The 15,363-nt window shown below is 37.2% G+C and overlaps 1 protein-coding gene across 1 annotated transcript in view; it reads right to left on the bottom strand.

Annotated features, from left to right (window-relative positions):
* The window catches only part of LOC310727472 (hippocalcin-like protein 1), a 32,366-nt gene extending 30,961 nt beyond the window's left edge, over positions 1 to 1,405 (bottom strand). The window contains exon 1 of the mRNA XM_083543994.1: positions 1,387 to 1,405. The gene's annotated coding sequence lies outside the window, so the exon portion shown is untranslated. The remainder of the gene's footprint in view (positions 1 to 1,386) is intronic.
* Positions 1,406 to 15,363: the final 13,958 nt, after the last annotated feature.

Genomic DNA, 15,363 nt, shown 5'->3' with positions numbered 1-15,363 from the left:
GATTAGAAAACACTTCAAAGAGGACAAAAAAAAAAAAAAAGGATTTTGTTTTAGAAGCTCTAAGAAGAAAACCTCACTGAACCCCAAAAAGACATAAGAATCTCTCAAACAGTTATTCGAAACTTCTTTTATTAAAGTCAGATGGTGGATAAAGTAGGATGAGGCATGTTATATAATGTTTCTCAGGAGGGAGTGTGTGTTAACTGTAAAGTACTGCCTGAAAGGCTGTCACCACTCCAACCACACTGCTCTGTTCTCTGGGCACTGGAGAATTCATTACAGTACTCGCCCAATATGAGATCATTAGTGTGGGAGAATAAAGGATACTGAACTTTTCATTGCTGAAATAGTTTCCTGTGAAAACTTGATAAAAAAAAAATAGTGGGGAGGATATTCAGCATGATATAGTAGTCTTTCACTGAGAGCTTTTAGTTTTGTTGAACTGCAGAATATCAGCTTTATTTGTGTGTGTGTGTGTGTGTGTGTGTGTGTGTGTGTGTGTACCTGTTACATTGTTCGTGTAGTTTGACATAAAGAGCCAAACAAGCAATCGATCTAGAGTTAACTGTTTATGCAACATTTGCGTTAGTGTCTGCGGTCCCAGACAGTGTCTGAGGAAAACATTGGAAATGCTATGAATATAATAAAGAATCAGAGTATTCTCAGCATTTGGTCTGTTCATAAATGCAATAGTTTGCGTTATTTAAAATTATTGATGAAAAATGCAGAACAAAGCTTTTGAAAAGAGCTTTTTTGATGAAAAGATCAAAAGTAGGAAGTAGGTGAACATATCTCAGAGGTAGGGTTTTTAAGTACGGTCTTCAGAGAAACCCAATTGGCCCACTTTTTTGTTATCTCCCAGCCCATAATACTCCTACACATTTACTCATTCATTCATGTTCAGTAAGTTTTGCCATAGTCAGGGATTTAAATAATTTTAAGTCTATGCCAGCAACACTTAATCACAGTTAGGATACAGTCACACCTAGGGGCAAAATGGTTTAATAGGCATGAACTGGAAATAGGAATAAACCCCCAAACTCACAGAACATGTAGTGAAATGCACAGAGAGTAACGAGAGCTCATGGTTTGTTTTAAGGACTCTGAAGGTGTCAACACCATCCACTGTGCCACTGTTAACCCCTACATATACAATATTACCTAAATCATATAATCAATGACTCTGGGGACTACATGGACTCTGGAATCTTTGATTCCTAATGAATTGACACAACATGCTAAAGATTGGTAAGTCTCTTGAACAGAGAAGTGCGATTGCTAGAACGTTGCCACAGAATTAAAAAAAACATGTCGAATGATGGACAGATGACCACATACCCGAGAGATAGAATGATTAAAGTGTTGAGAAAGACTAATGATTCATACCATTTAATTTCAGAGCATAGTGGTGCACAAGTCAGGTTTGCTGCTTTGAATTTAAAAGCTCATCACGGTAAAAGACTCACAATAAAGCGAAATTTTGGTGTACAATGTCAATTTTGACGAATCTAGGATAAAATATTGGCTTGCTTTTACGTTTTCATTGGTACCAAGAGCAAAGTCAGGAGATATAAAAACCATTCCTGACCATATATAAATAAATGATGACAGTTTCAAAGCAGATCCACCAGATGGCAATAGAGTGCTGTAAAAAGATTTTGCACTATTTCATGCACTTCAGTGCCGGTTAAAACATAATAGAATAGATAAAATATGAATGTATGAATTTACTGGATGGTGAAAAATGGAAAGTGGTGTGGTGATAATGCATAGTGGCCTAATAAACGAATGCAGTAAAAACAAAGCGACAATATGATGCTGTTAAATAATTCCTGTATGTGATTGTAGCTACAGTATTGTGGTCTTAGTTAGTGAGGAGTGTGTATGGAGCTGATTTGGTGACATTTGTAAATACCAAGGCTTAGTATCCTGTTAGAGATAGATGAATTTAAAGGTGAAATGTACCTCCAAGACCTCCGAAATAAAAGGCACGCTTTATCTGTTATCTGTAGAAGTTGTAAGTGTGAATCAGGCTTCCCTTTCCTCCAAGGACATGCAGTTTATTTGCTTAAGACGACATCAAATCTAGGACGAAGGTCTGTTAGCTTCTATTCTATTCATCGGTCCGAGACATGAAAGCTCCTTTGAGAGTTGGCAGAAGCGCCGAAACCCTGGACCAGGCAAGCATAAGTCTGCCATTGATGAGGAAAAGGAAAGCGATCTGCTCCACAAAGCATCTGTTCATGCTCCTTTTCCCACACTTCAATGGGGCAAGGAAGGGTTAGATCTCAGATGACTTTGACAAGCAGCCATCTCTCTGATAAGAAAGGAAAAGAAGGGAATATTAAGAAGTGTTATATAGTAGTTCATCAATGTTGAAGGCTTGTTAGTTGTAGTGGAAGTGGTGAAGTTTTATACTTTTTATGAACTAAGCATTCCTGTTGTCATTTGAGTGTTACTGTATTGTGATTTATAATATCAGGGCACTTTCATACTACTTGTGCATTATTTAAGAACAAAATGTTTTCAATTTCTTTGAAAAGTTGCCTCTGATGAATGTGATGCTTATGTTAATCCAGATGGCCTTCTGTTTAACACATCTCACTCTCAGAAATAAAGGTACACAGCTCTATTTTTTGTTGATAATTAATGGTACAACACCAGAGTATTTTTTAGTATTTATCCTTTTCTTTAAAATATAAATATATATTTTTCATTTAAACATAATTTAATACATAATTGGACCCTCAGGACCACTGATGTACCCCAAAGGTTTGACTGTAAAAGCAAATCAAATAATAGAGGCAAAAACAGAAATGTCAGCGACAAGGAACAGTACAGTTTGTTACCTTTATGAGTAAATGCTGAAAGTGCTGGAACTATAATGATGTGCATGTGCTGGTTATACCATGCTTCTCAATATATCTGTTCATGCTATGAGCATGGCAATACTCTCGTGTAATGCAGAAGGATGTAGTATAAGATGAGTGCAGAGACAGAGTGTCCTTCCCTTAACCCTTGTGTGAGATGTTTGATAGCTCTGTAAACTTTCTCTTTTAACCTCTTTGCAAGTACCATCATAATATCCATTTTGTCCAGGCTCCATCAACTTGTGAAATTCAACAGGGAACAGTCAGAGCTGGACTCAGCCACCCACCTTTACTTTTCTAACACCTATAAATTTTAGCTCTCTGACACCTAAGATTAACATGGCAAATTCACACCATGAAGTGCTGGAGAAAACACAGTTGTTATGTCAAAGTAATCCTTCATTTCAACTGTTATTTTATTCAGTGTCCTAAAAGCTTTCAATAATTCATATTTCAAGTTGTGACATTTGTGTAATGAAGAACGTTGAGAAAGACGCTTTTTTACTGTAGTCTTAGCAATTATGGTGTTTTAGGCCTTTTCTTCATCATATGGAAACAAATCCATTTCACAGCTGGATTAAATGGAGAATAGAGGCCCACATGGATGCGGCCTGTCTGCAGTTAGTATAGATTATCTGTGTTCATGCTTAAAAAAGGGATTCCTTATGGGTTCTTTGTACAGTTAAATGTTTTTTTAAAAAGGTTTTATTGAGACATAGCATGTGTGTGTGTGTGTGTGTGTGTGTGTGTGTGTGTGTGTGTGTGTGTGTGTGTGTGTGTGTGTGTGTAATCGTAGAAAAACTTTATTCTGAGCACCCACAATCCATTTTCATCTCTGCCTCAATGCTGGCGATGCTTAAAAGTGTGTGGAAGTGGATACCGCGTCTCTAATCTCACACACACACACACACACACACACACACACACACACACACACACACACACACACACACACACACACACACACACACACACACACACACACACACACACACACACACACACACACACATTCCAGTCATTCTCTGCCTTTGAAGGTGGCATCATGTCTCTAAACTTTCTAACATTCTAACCTGCCTTTAATAAGGCTGCTGCTGTAACCCAGACATGAATGTCAAAGACCAGTGTATTACACTGAATTCAATTGATCGATTAGGATGCAGGTTTGTGTTTCTTGTGTTTTAATATATATTGTATTCATACAAACCTCTACAAACTATAAACATATTAAAATCACACTCATCTCAGGGAACATTGTTAATATACTTAATGGTTAAAAAGAGCTCTAAAATGTTAAAGCTTTAGTTTCCATATTTTAAAGAATCAAAAAGGGCAATTTGTGTTGCCAACTGGCATTTCAGAAATCCCACACCGATATCCACACATATCCATCATGTAACTGCATTGCAAATACTGTATAATCATAGATCTCTTCACTTAGGTGTTATAAAGTAAAGTAAAAAAGTGGATTATGCTTAATGTATGTGGAATTCCATTCCCTCCCCTTATGTGTCTCAGCCCACCCACTGTTTTCCCCCCACATTTTTCCACTATATGAACGTTCTTGTAGGAGTTTTATGGATTAGTGAAGCAAACAGGATGCCCTTCAGTGTATATAGAGCCACCCTTTGCTAAACAATATTGAGACACCTACCTTATCCTGCCATATGGAAACATGTAAAGACTAAATCAGACTAAAACAGAGTGCAGTCTAATCAGCTACAGGTGTAATCTTAATCAGGTGTTTCATCCCGCTCTGCCACTCACTCGCGAACTGCTGCAACATAAACCAAAGCAATGCAGAAATCATGCAGATACAGGTTAACGTAGATGGCTTGAAAACGGATTGTCTTTGAAATCTAGAGCTACAAAAGACTCATTTATCCAGCATTCATTTAATGTATGCTGATGGTCATAGCTTGTGTAGTATAGTTGTGGATAAATGTGTTTAAGATAAATGGTCAGCCAGAATGATCAATCCCATCATGCCTCCTCAAGGAGCCAAGAATTTCATAGACACCAAACAACTTATCATTCACAAACATTTATGCGATCTGTATTTCACTTGCATACTTTACTGTGCAGTCAGTCTATAAATACCCCAACACACAGCCTATGATTCTTCTGTCTGGTCTAAGTGACTGTGTGAGTCTGTTATGTGAAGAATAAGCAGATTCGCAGATGATGCTCTGCTTCCTTAGTAGAAGGTTCATTTTTAACTTAAGACAGTACTTGATTGAGTGCCAGGGTATTCTAATATAATACCTTGCAGAGTTATATTTTTTCTTTTTGAGCTGAAGGCTGTTGCAGCAGCATTGCATCACTGTCTGGCCATCTCAGTGCAATACCATGTCTCGTTACTAAATAAATGTAATGTCACCACGGTTATGTGGACATACTTATGAGCTTGAGTGAAGAGTGGAAAGAATGTAGAACAGATGTCACCATAAGCCGATTTTCTCACAGTCCTCTCTAATAAGCCATTTATAAGATTGCAATAATTTGTGTAAAGCAAGACCATACAGCATTATTCTTGACTTTTACTTTTTGTTTTCCAAACAAAGACACTGTGTTGGTGGTGGATTATGATATCATGATAGCTGACAGGTGTGGTATTCCTGTGAGGCATGTTGCATTGCAAATCAAGTTTATAAAGTACTTTAGCTAGACTTGGCTTTGTCCACAGTATACTTTTGGAAGATACGTTTTCCCAATCCATTTCCACTTGGAACACTTACTCTTACCAATGTCCTGATTTATATAGTTCAGACTGCTTTTCATTTAACTGAAAATCAGCCGTTTCGTGTACTCTCTGTCAACCCTGAAGATAAAGCGACTCTTATCTTTCAGCTGTCCAATTTTAAATGGCAAACATTTGCAACCATATGAAGTCTCAATGAGATTTCCTTTCTCAGATATACAAACACATGCATGAACACAGAAGGACACATGCAGACCACATTAAGACAGCTGCAAATTTAGCAGATAGTATAATTTAAAAATGTATATTTGCTAGTTACAGCGTTTTTGGATTAGAGTAGAGGTAGAGGTGGTGTCGAGAAAAACATTTTAATAGTTGAAAAAAAAACGAGGCTGAACCTGAGAACGCGAAGATTTTATAACAAACGCTATTTTTTTTAAGTATAATATAAAAAGCCCGAAAGTAAGGGTAACTGAGTAAAACAGAAAGTCCAAATATAGACTCACAATGAGGGGAAGAGAATCAAAGTTAGGAGTTAAGAGGAAATGAAAATTAAGGGGAATTTGCCAGAACAAAGAAATAAGAAAAAATAGAGGTGCCATGTCCGACAACAGGGTATAAATATGTGTGTGTGTGAAGAATGAGTGTGCTTGATCATTTTGATGTAAATAAAGTGATCACCTTCTACTGAGCTCTGTGGAACGTGACTGCAATAAAGAAGTTTTTGCTTTTCCTCATCAGAGACTGAAGATCCCTAATTCGTTTTCAAGGTCTATTCTTTATTATTATTATTATTATTTGTATTATTATTATTAAATGTGTTACATTGGTGTTAGTGTTAAAACTGTTTTCACACTATCTCACACACATATCTTTGTCCGTTCAGTGTCTATAGGATATTTGGAAACATTGCTACATTCTGTGTGCTGTGTATTTCTTCTTCCCTGAATTCAGAAAGGCACTACGGAGCATCACAGGTCGTATGGAAAATCTCTCCATGAATTAAGTTTCGTGTTGGGCATGATAAAAATCTAACAGTTGGGAATCAACTGCAACAAAGAATCCACCCGTGATATGTCCGCTCGGAGACAGGTTCTGAGTTCCGACATTGTTCATGTGGAGAACTGGCAAACACCAATAAAAAACATCACTCCACTTTGGAGGCAATGTGAGATCACAGCTCACACAATAAATTGCAGTCCAGTGCCTTTGATATTTTTTCATTCTAACCTGTTCAGTGTGGCCATCTGGTACCCAGAACAACATTCTTCAAAGCGCCTTTCTCCCACCTTTAAAGCAATACATGACAGCATTATTTATGCTTTTTTATTACAATACTAAGAAGAGTGGTTATTTATGACATAGGAATTCAGATTGTGTATATGATGGGAAAATGAAGATAAGGAAGAGTCAGGAATATTGGTTGGTTATTAAATGGGTTGAGAAATAAGAAGGAGACAAGGCAATGACGCACAATATTCTTCAGAAATGCAGTATTTGGTCCTGCAAAATATAAAAAACAATAGGAGTTGCTTAAAGGTGGGAAAGGCCACACATAGCTATTTCAAAATACAGTTGACCTTTAGGTCCTCACTCCACATATCTCATACTGTGCTAGTCTGAGAAATAGAGCAACAGTAAGATGTGTCACCCCTGAAAAAGCTTAAAAGTGATTATTGCTTCACATGCGTTTTTTGCAACATGATAGCCTGTTAAAAGGTCTGCACTATAACTCAGACTATGAGGGCATTTATGCATGTCGCTGAAGGGCCTGCAGACTCAACGGCAGCCCGACTCCTTTCTATAAAGTGACCAATAAATCCTGTGCCCATTTCCAGGGCTCATTAATGGAGGCCAACAAGGATGTGAAAATCCTTTCCCTTTTGATCGAAGCAGGCTTGTGTGTGTGCATTTTCTCCATTAAAGCACAGGTTGAGGATGAAGGTCCAAGATCGACACGGTCTAATGATGACATGTGAACAGCAGTCCAGGATAAAAGTGGGATATGGACAAAGTGTCTAACTTCAAATGTTAGGCAAAATTAACTTACTCAGGTATATGTTCAAACATTGTGGAATATGTACCCTGGAAGCAGCAGTCCGCCTAAAATTTAAATGGAATTACTAGTAAAAAAATATATACATTTAGATTTATTCTAATGTTCATTATGTGAATTGTTTAGCATACCTACAAGAACAAACTGTGCATTATTAAACAAGTTCATATGTCTAATATGCGGATAATATAGGGACTACTTTATGTATTTAAAATGTACATACTTTATTCAATAATCCCTGTAAAGCTGCTTTGAAAACATGTCCATTGTTAAAGGCACCATTAATTAAATCTGAATTGAATTGAATTAAAAAATTAACGAGGACACCAATTCTCAATTCAGTAGATGGGCAGAAACGTTGATTAAAATAAATTAAATAATTATTTTGGAACGTGTGGTTGAAAAACTTGTTTCATGCAAATATTCTGACACTCAGTAGGAAACAGAAGAATCCCCCCGGCATACAAGTGTACAATACAATCTGAACATGACATTTACAACTGACACTTAAGAATAAAATTCCAATTTATATTGTGAACTTGTATCATGACTTGCATATTCTTTTATACATATTACCTTTGCCAGAAATGATTGTGTTTATAATTGTATTAACAATTGCCTTTTATTGCCTGTTTGTCCAGGTGTGTGTGAAAGGGCCTCTTGATCTACTTGATCCAGCTGGAGCTGAGAAAATAAGGGCTGAGGGACATCTGATCATTACTGTGCTACAAAGCCTTTCTTCGTCACTCCTTCTACCTCTCCTTCACCTTCTCCTCCTTTCCTTGTGGAGCTTTATCCCTCACCTGTCGTTTCCTGTCTGTCTCGACCAGCCGGCTATCTTCTCATTTTCAATCGAGTTACTTCCTGCTGCTTTCTGAATTAAATCTATACTCTCTCTTGCCAAAATTCTTCTCCTCTGCCTCTTCATGTTTCCTACTCACAATAAAGCGTATTATCATCTGGCTGGAAAGAATTGAGGATTAATAAATCCATTGTGAAAAGACTACTCCACATGATTACTAGTGTAAATTTCCTTACCCACTCGTTCCACTTTGTACTCAATGAAATAAATTTGTTACCATACTAAAGGAGGAAAAAAACAGAGTACAATTAAGATATGTCAAAGACTGTGCTAATTCAATTTAAATGTGTTACTCGTATGATTTGGGTATGAACATAAAGTCTGATTTAAACTGACCAGTTTATACAGTCAGCATTAAAATTGAGCAAGATAATGAGCTGTTGTCCCCTCAAGTTAATCCTAAATATGAGACAATAACAGCGCTAGCTTGAATTCTTCAGCAACGGCGTACTGATCATAGCAGCGATAAATGCTCGCGATATTATATGTGAGCTTTAAATATTTGTAAATAACTAGTAAATTGTAATATCCACTGGCTCCTACTGGAAACGGATTAGTTTTCCCTTTTCCCCTTTGTATTTTTAACCAAAATAATTCTGAAGTCACATGCGTTTTGTGGGAAAAAAAACGCTAAGGGTAAAAATTAGGTTAGCTTAGTCACTATCATTACACCCACAACTTTCACATGTGCCGTTTTAGACACTACTGATGATGTGTTATGCATGTGTCAGGAAAGCAGCCTTAAAATTGTCTGCACAAATTCACAGATTTACTTTAAGTTGCATGAATCCTTACATTGGGTTAGAATAAAATCAGCTCCAGGGTTGCTGCTTTATAAGAATTTGTACAAGTTCAAGTTATATTTGATATTAAATATTATATTCAGTTATACAGCATTTAATTCATGAAGTGAAATAATTGATTGGATATTCCTGGATTGTGCAGTGACCATATACTGTCGTTTAGCCCATTTGCATCAGCCATCTCTCAAATCTGCTGTAGTTTATAACCCATAGTATGTGGGCTCCTCACCATCACTGACTTGTGCAACATTTGAACATCCTTTTCCAGTCCTCCTTTGTTATTATAACAACCTCCACCCTCTCGCGAAGGCTTTCCACAGGATTTTGTAGTAAGATGTTGGGATTTGTGCTCATTCTGCCACACGAGCATTAGTGAAGTCAGTTTCTGTAGGGAGGAGGTCTGGACTTTGTGCATGACACTTGTGTTGGTGTGATGATCAGGTGTCCACAAGCTTTGGCCATATTGTGTATGCTTATTATGGAATTATCCTGCTGTGTGGCATCAATACTTACATGATTGGGTTAGTTAAGCCCTATGAGATTTACCAACCAAATTAATAGCCTTGTTCTACATGTCTACAGAAAAGTGAAAAGCAAAATGACCAAAAGCGGTTGTCTGTGTTGTATTATACTTTTTATTATGTAAACCTGGATAATTTGTAAATGCCTGCTTGGAGTTTCCCCCAGTCCTTTTCTGGGATATTAATGTGGGTTAAATGGGAGGGAAGGAAAAAATTTACATGGGAATGTCTGGCATGTGGCTCCTGTGAGATTCTGGGTGGAATGTGGACATATACCAGGATTGAGACTGATCCCCTGCTATTGTTTAGTTAACCCCACTCCTTGCTGACACACTATTAGGATTTACTACACACTACACTGGATGCTGGACACCATCTTTATCCAGCTATGCTTCACTTTGAAGATAGAACCCCAAAAGCAAAAATGTTTTTTTTTTAAATGTTATTAATGTAAATATAAAAAAAATGAATGCTATTAACTTTCTTTCGGCTTCGTCCATTAGGGGTCGCCACAGTGGATCATCCGTGTGTTTAATTTGGCACATGTTTTTACGCTGGATGCCGTTCCTAACGCAACCCTCCCCATTTATCCGGGCTTGGGACCGGCGCTAAGAGTGGCTGGGGTTGGTTCCCTGACCAGGGATCGGACCAGGGCTGCAGCGGTGAGAGCATCCTAACCACTAGACCACCAGGGACCCTGCAAAAAAAATAAATAAATAAATAATAATAAAAAAAAATAATAATAATAAAAAAAAAAATCCTATAAATACTTTATTTTGTAAATATACAAATACTTCAAATGATGTTGATTTGCAGGCAAATAAAGGCTGAAAATCTCAGTACATCACTTGTTTTTCAACTTAAATCTTGTTTTTCACTCCAGTGTTATGTCTTGCAGGCCTCTTAAATTTTTGCTGTCTTATCTTGCCTCTCTTTATATAATCATCCTTTGCTTGCCGCACTCATGTGCATACAAGTTGTAAACTGATTGATGAGCTATGTGAATTCAAGGCTGGAAATATTTGGAACTATGGGGATGCTTTTGAGAATGTTATAATATAGACTGGCAAAAATTCATATGTAAGCATTTCACCTAATAGCCTAATGTACCTCTTCCTCCTTGACAATTATTTTTAACCCTGGAGCTCCAAGACTTTAAATATCAGACCGGTTAATGTGGTTTTACACAAAATAGGGTTATATAAATAATTACAATATTACTGTAAATGTTAAATCTGTTAACAAAACAGAATTGTGTGGTACTGACTGTGATTTACAAGATTAAATATGGGTGCTCCACTATTAATTAGACCACCATTCTGGGGAGAAATGTGAACTATTAACAAACTGGGATTCCATCAGACACAGCTCATCCACAAAGTTGCTGCTGATTAGTAAACTGAGCACACGACTCTGTTAATACACCTATGTTAAAGCAGAGAAAATTCTTTCTATATTATTTCATGAGAATATGTCCAACTAGCCTTTGTTCAAGATCAGAAAGGCCTCAGGCAACAGTGAGTTGAACTTTGTATGTCTCTGGTTGAAAGGCGTTGCTAGGCAAACCTGTTATTGGCTGTCCTACTATTGTGGAAGAGTTATTTCAAAGGATTAGTCTTTCATATACACAAGCCATGACGCCTGTGAGTTGATCAAGATACACTCATCATCCGCATAAATAGAAACACCCATAAGCCTGCTCATTTACGCAGTTCTTTAATCAGCCAATCATGTGAAAGCAGCACAATGCATCAAGTCACGTAGACATGAGTCAAAATCTTCAGTTTACACTCACTTCAAAGATCAGAATGGGTAAAAAGAGGGCTCCTTTTGACTTTATGGCATTATTGTGGATGTCAGATAGTCTGGTTTGAGTATTTCCAATTTGTATGATCTCTAGGAATTTTCACACAACCTTTTGGAGTTTTCATAGCATCCTGTGAGTGGTGGGTTTACAGACAGGAACGCCTTGTGAACAAAAGAGATGAGGTCCGAGTTAGAGGTTCCGTGGGTCAATTGGCCACACAGAAAGAATACATAACTTAAATTTTTTCCATTAGATTTATTATCTGATTCTAAATGATGTTTTATTTTGGAAAATTACCGGATTCTTTCCTCCACATCTGTCAATGACTCACTCTTCATGCATGTCAAGATGCTTGCCTTGGTTACATGTCTTACCTCCATCCGCTACCTTCTTAAAGGGGTTGCTCCAACCAGTAACACAATACATTACCACTAAATTCAAACCCCCAAGCAAGCTAAATTAACAAACACCACCACAGCGAATTCACATTTATTATTATATTGAGATTTTTTATATTTATATTTTTATGACGGTCGTATCATTTTAATTTGTTGTTTTTATAAACCCCAAAAATATTGTCTTACATTAATCTGGTCCTTGGTGCAAAAATGGTTGGGGACCGCTGTATTACACCATTACTTTTACACTAAACTGATGTCTTTCATTGATGAAGTCTGATGCCTTAACTGTTAAAATGTATTTTAACAGGTCCTTTTTTCCCCCCAAACCAGTCAACATGGGTATGATAAGCTCGACAATTGGGTTAGATTATCTAGAAATGCGAGTTATAATATTACAGTTATGGATCACTTGATTATAATATATACAGTAATGAAGCCATGTTCTCGCAAAGTAAATCACAACAAGCCAGTCTTTTTTATTGTTGATATAAACCTGATTTTTTTCCATTGAATTGATTAATAACTTCTAAGTACTTTTGGTTATAGATCATTAGAGAAGCTCTTTACACTTGCTAAGTTCAATAAATGGCTATAGTTTTATATACTGTATATATAGTTATATAATCTAAGCATAGAGCTAGCTAGGAGAAAAATGGGAACCCTTATTTTTCTAAGTGAAATGATGCTGAGGAATGGTCCTCTAAAGTGGGATCTGTGCAAAGAAAAACCTTTATTAATGTATGTTTTGTTTATCTCTGTAGCTCTTTAGCACTTCATGGTTAGCTCATTAGCATGCCTAGGGCTAGTTTTGGACTTTTATTACAACAGTACAACCTTATTCTAATTAAATGTCTAATGATACCTAGTATTGCATACATTTGGGAATTGTAACCTACACTCTATCCAACACTATATTTTGTATGCATTTCATTTGTATTATCTCATCTCAGAAAAGACTAATTGGCATTTCACATGGATGCAGTGATGTAATTAGTGTAGGCAAAATCTGCCATCACCTCGAAATCAAAGCTGCCTGTTTTAGAACCAACATTTTACAAAGTAAATTCTACTTAAAATTATTGAAAATTTAGTAAGCATTTAGTGATTGTGTATCATGAGCACATAAGCATGACAAAACAGGAAGGCTTTCACAGCCCACGACTTTTACAAGTGAATCATAAAATGGCCTGTGATTCACAGCTGAACCAGACTAAGGATATGAGAGAGTGATACACAGATCCCAACTCACTGACAGGAAAATGTGTGGGACTCGAACATAATCCCACATAAACACACTGGGCTCACTGCTGCTAGGTGGTGGACAGTTGAGCACAGGGTTTTTCCTCTATATGGGATAAAAGGAAGTCATAAAGAAAGGTTAAAAGTCTGCTTTACGATTTAATGCGACAACCAGAAAGTCTAAGCACCTCATTAGAAAGAGGCCCCTGCTGTGCTAGGTCTATTTGAGCCAATGCAACAGACGTGTGTGAGGGGATTGGGCTTTCCCATGGCCTGCAGCAAACTATGGTTCCCCCAAAGCACAGTAAACTAAAAGGGTTTCAATACAAACTAAGGTTTTAACACACTAATAATCAGTTTGACAAATAAGTTCATAATAGATCTGCAACAACTGAGAAATCAGTTCATTAATAAAATTAAGATTCATCTATTGGTAAGTTTCCACATGTATCGTGTTTTATGATGGCTGAGTATAACAGAGTCAGCAAAACAAACTCTTTCGGAGCCATTATTTTCCTCTTTTTGTTAGGATGTCAGGACTACCTTAGAAAAATCTTGCCCTCATCTAATGCAAACTGGTGCTTTTATTGTTTTTGCACATTTAGTGTCTAAGAAAAATATTTCTACTAGATGAAATTACTACATTTATGATGAAAGCTAAAGTTGGACAAAATGAAAGTGGATAATATGTCTCCAGGGACAATGTCAACTGCTATAGAGCACAAATAGTGTAGGTGTATGTTTTGTTTCTTGTTTCAGTTTGTACACGCATGATTTATGAGGGTAAACGTCCATGCAATTATCAGATTGTGCTAATGCAGGTTCATACCCGTTCATGTGGAAGAAATGGCAGACATGGCAGGGCCTTGGAACAATTATAAGAGTTAGTGGCACATGACCCTGACACACAGTTAGTAATACGAAATTATGTCCATCCAGACAGCTTACATCTGGCAAGTTAATATTCATAATGACTATTTTTTTACTTAAGGCATTAAATGTCTTACTTCAGTTTTTAAAATCAGTTTACACCAGTGAAGACAGGAACTTGTCGAATTTTTCTCTGGCTAGTCCTGTACCATATGGCATCTATCAGGAGCCAGGGGAGTGTGGAGTTGGTTAGATAATAGGATGTTTATGCTGTGTTTGTGCCTACTGCAGTCCAGCTGTCATCTGATCGATGGTTGGGAGATTGTCAGTAGAAACTTCAGCAAAGACATGAAAGTCAGTGACTGCTTGGAAAAATATGCATTTTCCTTGCCGCTCTCCTCTCCCCAGCATCCCACAGCTTGATAGACTTTTAGCAATGTGTGAGGTCTTTGTGGAAGTTCTCGCTTGTTCTTTATCCTCAGTTAAAGCAGTTATACACAGGCCTACAGCACCCAAGGGGAAATTAGTCACACTAATGAGACAGAGCAGAACAATGAGGAAGGAGGGAACATTTTCCTTGGCATTCTGCGACATGTCTCAACATGCAAAAGATTTAACTGGAATCACACTCCTTTTCATTTCCCAACCTTGAACACACTTCCATGTGCCTCATATTACCAGTAACGGTAGAAAACATTTAGCAACACGGTGGCGTCACGGGTAACTGCTCAACTCTGGGAGTGGTGAATTCCAATTCTGGGAAAACATTAAGAGATTACTTAGATCGAAACTTTTCAACAAGAAGCAAATGTCAAAGTGTTTAAACAAATCCTTGTTAAGACATAAGACTTAGATGTGATATTAGCTGGTACATTATTGAGCTCCGGAGCATCTGATATCCTTTGTTCACTTTTCTCACCATAATCTTGAGAGGGTTTGGAATGTTACAATCTGATTGGCTCTCTTCCACAAGTCTGCATCCAGGAACATTATTTTCTGAGTGTGTTTCACACCAAGACTCTCAAAAGTTTTATTTTTGGTGTAATGGTGAGTGCTACATTATAGATTTCACCAGACTAATTTCTTCGTAATTTTTTGTATGTATATATCAGTGGCAGGTCGTGCATTTGGTACCTGGGCCTACAGTGGAGACTAACCTGACATAATCCACCTCTTAATAACACCACTCACACATCGCAATTACAGAAACCATCAATACAATACAAAAACGCA

The sequence above is a fragment of the Silurus aristotelis genome, assembly GCF_946808225.1.
Source record: "Silurus aristotelis genome assembly, chromosome: 6".
In the NCBI taxonomy this organism is placed as follows: domain Eukaryota; kingdom Metazoa; phylum Chordata; class Actinopteri; order Siluriformes; family Siluridae; genus Silurus; species Silurus aristotelis.
The sequence above is the reverse complement of the archived record's forward strand: the minus strand, read 5'-3'. Positions and strand labels throughout refer to the sequence as shown.